Below are 268 nucleotides of genomic sequence, written 5' to 3' on the forward strand. Positions count from 1 at the left end.
TTACGACGAATTCCAACGCAGATACGTCGAGCGCCGGGCTGGCTGATGAGTCGGTCCAACGCAACGGTGGTTCTTCTGTCTAACAATATACTCCGTTGAACCGAGAGGCTTCGTGCTTAGCTGGGGGAGGGGATGGTGTGGTCGAGTGGCATTGATAGAGAATCGAAAAAAAAAAAAAAATGCTTTCCCTTTTTTTTTGTCAGATCTTTATTCATTTTATCTTTTAAATTTTTTAATATGTTTCAGTTCTTTTTTGTTTAAGGTCATC

This window comes from Penaeus monodon, chromosome 29 (assembly GCF_015228065.2).
Source record: "Penaeus monodon isolate SGIC_2016 chromosome 29, NSTDA_Pmon_1, whole genome shotgun sequence".
NCBI classification, from domain to species: Eukaryota; Metazoa; Arthropoda; class Malacostraca; order Decapoda; family Penaeidae; genus Penaeus; species Penaeus monodon.